The sequence below is a fragment of the Zosterops lateralis genome (assembly GCF_965231275.1).
Source record: "Zosterops lateralis genome assembly, contig: HAP1_HAP1_SCAFFOLD_51, whole genome shotgun sequence".
In the NCBI taxonomy this organism is placed as follows: Eukaryota; Metazoa; Chordata; class Aves; order Passeriformes; family Zosteropidae; genus Zosterops; species Zosterops lateralis.
The window spans coordinates 765,183-775,096 of NW_028154613.1; positions in this window are offsets into that span (position 1 = coordinate 765,183).

The following is a 9,914-nucleotide window of genomic DNA, read 5'->3' on the forward strand; positions in this document are numbered from 1 at the left end:
TCTTCCATATTTTCTAAATTCAGTCTATCTGTTCTACCCTACCTGGAATGACATAAATACTTCATATCCCCAGAGTATCCTTTGATTTCTTCAAACAAAAGACCTCTTTTTCATTAATTAAAAACAAAGAAGCTGAACTAAAGTTATTGTCTAGTGGCAGAGGTCCCACATTTTTAAAAGAGCTATTGGGATACTGTGTCATCATCTAATTAGAGCAATATTCAGGCAAGTGGAACCCATGCCCTGAGGGAATAACAAAATTGCCTGAAAAACTCATTTATCTAACTTAGTAAGAAATATATCTATTAATGGATTTAGTCATCAGAATTAAACATTAATCCAGTGTTTCAGTGAAGTATTAAAAAACCCCTTGAGTTTGCATTTTCATCCAGCTAACATTTATCCTATTTAACATAGTATTGGCTCACACTTCCTCTTCATTTCAATGAAGAAAATCATGTTTACTCATAAAAATGTATCTCTCTCATCCTGCTCACTAATTACCAACTTACTTCTTACTTCTGAAAGTCTAGACACTTTAATACATTTCTTGTCCCATTAGAAAGTAATGTACACCTAGCAGCCAGAGCAAGCCCAATTTCCCACGAAAACTCTCATGATTGTTTCACAGATTTCTTCCAGTCCTTCCACTGATTAGGAAAATGTTTTGGCAGTACTCTACTGGAAGAGAGACTTAGCACCCCTCTGTAGAAAGTAATGAACAAGCAAGAGACCAGTTGTTTAGCCTCAAGAACAAGTGACAACAAAACAGAAACCAGAGCTCCAGACCATGTCCTTAACATGGTATTGCTCCCCTACTCCCTGGCCCTTGCTGCATTTTGAAGGGCTAACCAAAAATCAGGTGACATTTATCTTGCCCATGCCCACATTCACAGCAACATGCAGAGGGTTCAAATAAAGAACAAACAATTGTCCCTCACCTCTATGTATTAATTCATTTCCTTAAATGAGTAAAGGGTGAAGACTGATGTTTAACTCCCTCTTCAGCTGACACGAAGTACACCTCCTGTGTGAGGCAAACAAAGAATAGTATTACAGACTATTTTTTCAATGATTTTTGACATATAAACCCAAATCTGTCCAGACACAACAGGTGTAATATGAGATTGAGCTTTTGTGGAAATAAGATATTTTGCATAGGATATAGTTGAGCTTCCAGAAGAAGCAGGGGCAAGTTAAGGTCTTCAGTTTAAGGAAGACATGAAGAGTTACAAAACAAATGTAAACTTCCTATGAGAAAAACGAGTTCAAGTCTGAGAAAGTCAAAATGCAGAGGTCTAGAATATTTTGGGTTCAGTACTCAAGAGGAGGTGAAGGAAAGGATTATTCCTACTTAAGCATCAAAAAGGCCCATAATTTGGATGCCTGATCCCTTTTTCATACCGAGCTGCAGAACCAGTAATATTACAGGCCAACATGGCAAAGACTTCTTAAGAGAAAGTTTATGGTAGCAAGAGGGACATTCCTTATCCAGTCAGGGTTAAGAGTTCATCAGCCAACTTTGGTATATTTCTCCACAGATAGGAAAGGAAGGGAAAAAAAAAAAATCAGCTGTCAGAGCACTGAACACAGGACTTTCCTTCTCCCAGAGGCCTTTGGACTTGGAAAGGCCCATCCAACACAATACTTCACCAGGTTCCTGACAGACACAGGAATTAATGTTATCAGCATTTCCACTATCAACTTCTGTCAGCCAAAGAGATAATAAATGGTAAGGATCATGTAATTCCCTAAGGCAGAAGGAAAATGAAATCAATACTTACATCTGTGAAAGTATTATTATTTTTATGGAGAATCAGCTGCAGGTGGCCATCGGGTGCTCACCATTGCTGTTCAACAAACAGTTCATTACCCAGTAATATGACAGAGAACAAAGATGTTATTCCTAATGACATCCAATCCTAATTTTCATGAGCTATTTGTGAAAGGCTGTCCTGGGGTGATGATAGGCTGATGATCTGGAGATAAGGAGTGGAACGTCCTGGAGTGACTTTCTGATGCTTTTATCCCCAATTGTCTGTCCTGTTTATGTTGAATGTTAAGTTCTTCATCTTTAAGACCGGTTCCTAGAGTGAAGGGGGAGAGAAGTGTGCAGTTTGTTTTCAGAAACTGCACTTGTTCTCCCACATTTTTCCCTCTCACAGACTCTTTTATCTGCAGCATGGACAGTGAGAGAGAGCTCTCCTTTGCTTTTAGGGTTTTTTTAGCTAGCTGTGGTAGAGAAGCTCCTGGGACTGTTTCTTTCCTTTTTCTTGGAATTGTTCAAACCTGCTCCGGACTGAAAACCCAGAACACCAGGAGCTCATACCTGTGGCCCATCAGGGCCCAGGACGCAGCATTTTCCAGTGCAGGAGGGGCTGATGAGAGACTGAGTGAGCTGAGCTACACCCCATGACAAGGATTTTCTGAATTTGCCACCTCATCAGAACAGTAAGAGGTTTTATTGTATAATATTACTCATTTTTTTATGCCTGTGAATACTTTGCTAGTTAAATAAACAAGCTTTTTCCATTTCTCTCAAAGGCAATCTTTTTCCGAAGCAGTAGGGGGAGGGACTGTTTGAACCTGCTTTCCAGAGGGATCCCTTCTGGTTTCCTCCAAAATTTGCCTTAAACCAGGACGAAGGCATATAACAGATAACCAAGAGAAAGAATCTTTGTTCTGCAATTTTATGTACAAACCCATTGAATAGAATTTTGAAATAAATGCAAGAATAGTCAATTTCTGAAACAGAAAATATGTGAAATGTTCTTCACACCACCTTGATCTAAGCTGGTATACCACTAAAACATGTAATTTATCTGCTGAAGGAAGACATCTGCTCACACAGAAGACCACACTCACATCTGCATAATTGCCCATTTGTAATAAGGCTGTGTTCTGCAACTAGTACATGTTTCAAACACTTTTCTGCAGCTGTAGCTCATCAAAATCAAACATGACCTTCTAAATTTGTTCTAACTCTTCTAACAATGTTCAGAAACACCACCATTTAAATCAGCAGATCTACTTGCGGACCAGCATGCTGCTGTGCTGAATAAAAAATCAGATCTTTGCATATATAATTGTTTAGTACTTCTTACTTTAGAATGAAAAAAGGATAGAGGCTCATACATTAATTATTCCTCCCAACAGGAAAAGAAATGTTGTGACTCAAAAATGTACAGTTCAGTTTAAAAGAAAACACCAAAACAAAACCACTTTTTTTTTCCTAAGAGCATTATGATTTCAAGAAATGTAAAACTACTTTATATTTATCCTCTGTCTGTAGAAAAACGCAGAACTGAATGGACTGAATGCCAAAAAACCTTGAGTCACTAACCTCAAACAAGCTAGCTATAAATTCTTATGGACTTTTAAAAATAATTAATGACTTAAAACCTTCCTATTCCCTCCACCCATTCATATTACAAATTGAGAGGAATAATAGCTTGATCCCATAAATAATGAGTCAACAATCCTAAAGAATGACTGGTCAAAAAACAGCCCAAACATCTCATCCATCTCACAGTTAACATCTTCCAGGCAGGTAAGAAGTTGATTCCCACACTACTCAAAAGTTAGGGGAGAGAAAGAAGAAATTTAGATGTGAATTCACAGATCTTACAAAAGCATTTGTAATGCAAGGGTTTACTGGTGGTACACATTCTACCAAGGCTCACTGTAACAGAGTGTCTTTTTCAGAGTGCAGCTACAGCCTAATTAGATCTCAGTCAGCCCCTCCAGTGAAGAAATTTCTTGAGAAGAATTCTCAAGAAGAATTGAAGCAAGCATTTAAGTTCACACATCCACACATGGTACAGGCTAGCTCAGAAAGAGAGGCAGAGGGCTGTCAGCCCCAGATCAGTTCAGCAAGCAGTTATTCGATATGCTGAAGTTGGATCCAGAAGGCCAAAAAGAGGGATCATGTGATTTTTCTCAGTTATATAATGTCTCAGGTTCGTAGGGGGTACAGGGAGCAGGGCAGGGGGCAAGTGACCATAGGGAAGACAGAAACTGGACACCAGGCCCCATAGCCAATGGGGAAACAGGGAAAGAAGATACCATGGGGGAGTAATGGACTTGTGAAACCCAAGGAGCGGATTGCACAATGTTTGAAAGGAATCGTGGAGGAGAAGCCTCTGTTGCACCTGGGAGGGGTTGCTTTTCCAGGGAAAGGCAGTTGGAAATTCCTTTAAGGGCACAAGGGGCTCCACAGCTCACCATCACATAGCTGAGAACTCGAATGAAAACTTAGAAACTTGCTGGACCACAAAAGCTTAAGTATACTGTTTGAACAAAGAATAAATTACTATAAAATGGTTTATAAAGGGTCAGATTTAAATAGAACAATGAAGTTAGTCTGCTTTTAGATCTTATATAAGCAAAACAGAAAGTTCAGATGAGACACAAGCAAGAAGTTCTCCTATGTGAAGCAGGTACAATGTGACCTAGGTGCAATATCAGGAAGTGTTGTCAAGGGAGGACTCACAAGTCTGCAAACTGTTTGTAATCAACACCAAATTAGTTTGTTGGAATTTTCAAATTCTTTTACCTACACACACACCCCTCCCCCAGGATCACTGATGCAGCACAGCTTCTACAGGAGGAGCAGCTGAGATTCAGAGGAATGGCCTGAAGGATTTCTTTTCGTTTCCAAGTGACACATCGTGTGTGAAGAGGGGGTAAATATATCAATAAAGGCAAGGTTGTTTCTACTTCAACATACATACATAAAGTAGTTTAAGATTCCGTTTTTTCTAGTACTTGTTATCCTTATGTCTCACACCTCAGAAATCTCTGCCCAAACACCAATGTGAAGCATGGAGCTATCTAACCAACCAACATTGCTTTCCTGGTTTTGGCTGGAATAAAGTTAGTTTTCTTCTTAGTCACTGGTACAGTGCTGTGCTTTGGATTTAGTATGAAAATCATGATAACAACACACTGATATTTTGTTTGTTGCTAACTAGGGGTTCTTACCTTAAGTCAGTGACTTTTCAGTTTCCCAAGCTCTGCCAGCAAGCTGGTGCAAAAGAAGCTGGGAGGGAGCCCCGCCAGGACTGCTTTTCAGAAAGAGTCAAGCCTTGTAGTTTTTCCATCAATTCCTTTTCTAAGGTGAGAGATCACCACTAACTTCCTGCAATGTCATTATAAAAGTATAAAGTATCATACAGACAACAGCTAATGGCTTTAAGATTAGGTAAATTAAGTAGGAGTAGCAGACTATAGTTCCACAGTTATCATTCTCCCTTATTTTCTGTTCTGCTTTTCAACATGTATCTCTTCTCCTAGCTTTCATGAATTCCATAAACTCTTCATTTAGAAAGCAGGACATCTAAGCCAGCTCTCTTCCAACTTTCAACACCAGGCAAAAAGAAAAGGAGCACAGTCATTGTAAGTATCACTTCTTCCAGGCTGTTTCTGGTAGAATAGATTAAAAGCAAAAGTACAAAGATTTCTCAGCAAGCAATGCTTAAAGAACATGAATTAAAATGATTACTTCGTGGATGGAATGCCATCCTCACTCAAAACCAAGAAACACATATATGACACATCACCTAGTTATCAAATATTTATTCCTGTTAGACATCACTGAAAATGGTTCCAGCTATTACTCATCCAGATTTTCCCACTTCAAAAGCAACTCGCTGATCATAAAAAGACTTCCTGCCACTTGTCAGGCAGATCCTAGAACAGCCAGCACAGTAAGACACCAGATTGCTTCCTTTTTAAAAGGGGTTAAGGACTTTCAAAAAGGAGGATTAGAAGAACTTTTGCTCTGGACACTTCCCTTTCCCAGCTTATTTTTTCCCAAAAAATTGTAACCAAAACAACCATTTGACGTAATTTTCAGATTAATGCAAAGACTTTCAGTCACTTTAACATGCAAAGGTTTTCAGTAATTTCTTCCAACAAATCAACTCTAATGTAACTTTTTTCATTCCAAAATCAGCACCTGGTTTCAATTAGAAATAGTGACCCAAAAATGTTACAATGCAAAACCATGGGTTTAAAAAACAAATGGTTTTAATAAATTTGAAATGTTCTACTGGAGAATTTAATTCTTCCTCCTTCTATAAATCAGTAAGGCCAAAACCAACTGTCCTAGATAGTTGTTATTACAAATAATTGCTAAATCTGTTTTATTTTCATGAGGAGAAAACTGCACTCATTCTTTTTACCTCTCTGCCAGAGGCAAAAGAAAGAACTTCAGAGTCCAGCTCTAAAAGCCAAGCTGAATTCTTTGCAAGCTCTGCATTCTTCACCAGTAAGCAGCAACTCATAGCTCATGCCTGTTGTTTGAAGCCCAGGGAAAATCCATCACTGCAAAGGGGAACATATTTAACCGACAGCAGCAGAAATTCAAGGGTATCTGTCAGGCCAGAGAGAAAGTGCTGAAAGTATAATTTTCACTTTGCCTGTCCTACATTAATGACTAATTTTGTGACAACCACAGTAATTGCTGCTCAGCTCCTCATACCTGCATTACACTTGGAATAGTACAAATTCAGAATCAAATATTCACACAAAACAATCAAACACTCAGATTTCTACTGCATTTACTAATTCAACTGCACTTTAGTTAGAACATATACCTTGAAATAAACTTAAGGTTTGCAATAATTTCATACGTACATGTATTTTCAAAATTACAACCCCACACTTTTTAAGATGTTATCATAATAAAAAATCCTCATTGCTCCTTTTCTAGAGGTTCAGCTTCCAAATATCTATCTTAAGCTTCTAAAGCAGGAAATTAAAAGCCAACCTTGTACTTTAAAACACATACATGTGTTTTATAAAGCCTTCATTGAAAAATAAAAAGCCTCTAATCCAAAACACTACACTTTCCTAAGATATTGTGCTCCCTTAATAGAAAAGGTAACTGGAATAATATTAATTTTAAATTCCTTATTACGTGACCATTTTGTGGTAATTTGAAACATACAAGGGTAATTGTTACAGCTATAACTCAGTATGGAAAGACAGACTCAGACAAGGATAGACTTAGTATCTCACCTCTAATAAACTCTTTTATTTGAAAGACTTTAGTACTTCTTTGATGCAGCAGCCTTCCCATTTCCAAAGAACAGCAGAATTCCCGCAGTAATGTACCAACATTTGTCCCCTGGTCTCTCAGTGAAGTACTAGCAGCTTAATTGCCTTTGGGAAAGTCAAACACACTGATTGAGGGCAAGTGTCTCTCTCCAAATAAAGCTTTTTTTAGCATTCAGAGAACTTTCATAAAAGCACTGGTACAAGAGCCAGCAGAAGTGTGGTATCTCACAGTTTCTCCAACTTTGAACTCAATAGTGAATAACTTGGAACTATTTTTACAGAATCTAAAAATTATTGCAAGAAATAAAGAAGAAAACGACAGCTAAAAAAAAAAAAAAAAAAAAAAAAAAAAAAAAAGACAATTCATCTTTAGCTTCTGATCCCTCTTGAGTGACAAGAAAAACTAATACGAGCTCACTGTTCCCTGAACCCTCAGTGCTGATTGCAGGCGCTCATGTGGGGGGCTGCCCCTTCAGCTTCCTGCTTCAAAATCAAGTACAAGTGAAATCCCATGGGACCATCCAGACAAATACAGAAGAATGCTAGTTTAATATAGCATATCCACTCTGCCTTTTGCATGAATTTTTATTCTTCAACAGTACAGATCAAAAGCAAAGCTGCTGCACAGCCCAGCTGCAAAGGGAGTATCCCTGAGGTACCCACCCAGACACAGACAACCTGCAGGCACTAAGGCTCTGTCTCATTACATATCCAAAACCATCATGCTTTGCTAGATGAGGACCAGGAGGACCTGTAGCAGTACAGAGCTGATCAGAAAAGTGACCTGTTTCTCAGAAGGAAATTGTCAAGTTTCTGAAGTATTTAAATTTTGTCTGCCCAGCAAAATTTCCAACACCAATCTCACTGCCCCTGGCATGCAGCTGCATGGCAAGAACCACTGGCAAAGCCAACAGCAGGTGTTATGTCAGAGTTAGAAACTGAGAGGCAGCAACAGATATATGTTTTCAGCCTTTTTCAGCTAAGGATTTAGTTTCCATTGGAAAGAAAAACCAAAAAGTCAGTGGTGAACAATAGAGCTGATAAGCACACATATAATTCTGCAATGCAGTGTGTTACTTGCCAATAACATACTGAATCAATAGCTGAATGACTTAGTCATAAATCAATACAACTAACCCAGTTGTTCTTACTCATACATAAACATTCCAGATAATTCAAAATATGGCACTAGATTTACTTTGTCAGGGCAGTGTTTTGGGAACAGTTGAAGTCAGGGAAGGGCTCAAGCTCTCTGAGCAATATCTGCAAATGTGGAAAGGAGAACATTAGGTAACCTACACCAAAGCCATCAGGTCATTCTCACATAAGAAATACTGCATTTTATCATCCAAAGCTGGTTATCTAGAGGTCTTTATAAGCTTCAGTATGAGAGACTTAGATTTCCCTCACCTTCTTTATTGGGCAAAGTACTATCAGCTTAGAAATTGAAGGTCTTTGCTCCGTGCAATTGCGCAAGGTAAAAAAAAAAAAAAAAAAAAAAAAAAAAAAAAAAAAAAAAAAAAAAAAAAGTTAATCAAGGACCAAAAGTTCCAGAAGTTGCAGAAGTTATTCAGGAACATTCTGAACCTGCCACCGGCCCTAAAAAAGTGAAAAAACTCACATACCTGCCAAATTCAGCAAGGTACAAACATATTCTTGTTCATGTTCAGACCAAAAATATCTTCAGCCAACTAATTAAAACATCAAGGTAGCTGAGCAATCAGAGCATGATAGCAAACTCCTGCAAAATACTGACTTTAGATACTGAGTCAAGCATTTAAACTACAGTCTCATCAGGCTTTAACTAAGGGGGAAAATATCTATTATGCATGACTCTTTGCACATTCAAATCTGAATAGTGCTCACATTTAAACCATGAAGCTAAAATTTGCTCATAGAGTTCCAAATCCTTCTTGGGGATTAAGTCTGTAAAGCACTTTGATTACACAAAGGTTGGGTTCACTTTTCATTGACTTTTTAATAGTCTCATTATATCATCAGCTCTTTTCAGCGTTCAAAGCCTTTGTGTTACACTTACCAGATACAAATCTGAAATATTAAAGCTAAAATGATTGAATATGTGACCAAATTCTGTCATCTTCAGGGTAGTCTACTCCAAACAGAAGAAAGAGGCCCAGAACAGACCTTCAGCATTTTGCCTACCATGTTTGGAGCTTAAGCTATCCAGTTTCATCTATGCTCCAGTTTTGAATTCTTTAGTGATATGTTGTACCTTAATGAAGAGACTAAATCAATGGTAAATCAGTGACCTTACTGCATGTGATCCCCATGTTCCAGTACAGTAAAACCCAGAGTGTCACAATCTGGTCTCTGGGGTTCTTTTCCCCAAACTTAGCACAGGATATATGTAACTGCCTATGAAGGGGTGCACAGATTTCATACCAAGACTAAAAATACAAACCCAGTCTAAACCCCAAAAATATTTATAAAAGAAATTAAGCATGAACTGCCCTGTGAATGCCTTTGGAAACAATATTCACCTCTATACATTACTCTAGACAGAGTACAGGAACAGTTACCATGTATAAGAGACAATTTAGAGACAGCCACAAGTAGTGGAAAAATACAGAAAAATTATTTTGATAAAACAGAAAAAAAGATATGGTGCAAGCTATATGAAAAGAGGGCCATATTCCTAAATATTCATAAAGAGGGTCTGCTTCGGATTTTTCCCTAGTATCAAATATAACTCTATTGTCAAACGAGCAATTAACAACTAAATCTCCGCAAGAAGAGATTAAGAACAAGAACACATCCCAAGGCCAAATCAAACTAGTGAGGATGTCATGAAACAGGTCTGCAAAAACTGATGCTGTACTGTAGAGAAATAG